The following is a 752-nucleotide window of genomic DNA, read 5'->3' as shown; positions in this document are numbered from 1 at the left end:
ATGGGACTGAGAAATATTATTTTCTACTTTTTAGTCCATTTATAAAAGCGTTGTATATTAAAATTTTTTTTAATATTATTTATTCTCACACACATTGCTTGTCAAGAATCGTGAAATTTGAAGGCCATTATTGTAAGTATTTATACTTTGTGCGGCGCCCTGTAACCCATAACAAACCTGCTTCACTTCACGACACGTCACAGAAGCGAACAGGAAAAAGGGTTAACTGTCTTCGCAAGGCCTCAGGCACGAGAATTAGGTGGTAAAATCACAAGAACGTGGGGCACGACTCACCTCTGAGATATAGTCTCAAAAAAAAAATAAAAATTAAGTCTTTAGCCGGGCAAAATAATAACACCTCCTAGTTACGTCAGGTGGCAGTTAGGGTTCGTCCGACTCAGTATTGGTAGTCTAAAAGTTAAGTTTGATGTTACGAAAATACCGAAGTCAACGCATTTACTGTATTCCGCGTCAGTATTCGCTTGTAATGCTGGGTGGACTCGTTATGGTGTAGTCGGTCTCTGGAGCAATACTTCTACGGATTTAGTCAGTACTCAGTCGGCTCCTAACATTCTTGTATTTGCAATCAATAAATTTAATGATTTAAAATGTTCAATTCCGGGTTTCGGTAAGTCAAGGTGGTTTTCGTTCTTCTGGTAGAAGAGATAAAAGTTAGGTCAGAGTTTGCTTAGCATACTAGACTCGGAACTCAATCCCGGTTGTGACTAAGTATGGGTTGAATTAGCGTTCTT

Source organism: Rhagoletis zephyria, unplaced genomic scaffold, assembly GCF_001687245.7.
Source record: "Rhagoletis zephyria isolate East Lansing unplaced genomic scaffold, Rhagoletis_zephyria_1.1 Rzeph_scaffold_03522, whole genome shotgun sequence".
NCBI lineage: Eukaryota > Metazoa > Arthropoda > Insecta > Diptera > Tephritidae > Rhagoletis > Rhagoletis zephyria.
The sequence above is the reverse complement of the archived record's forward strand: the minus strand, read 5'-3'. Positions refer to the sequence as shown.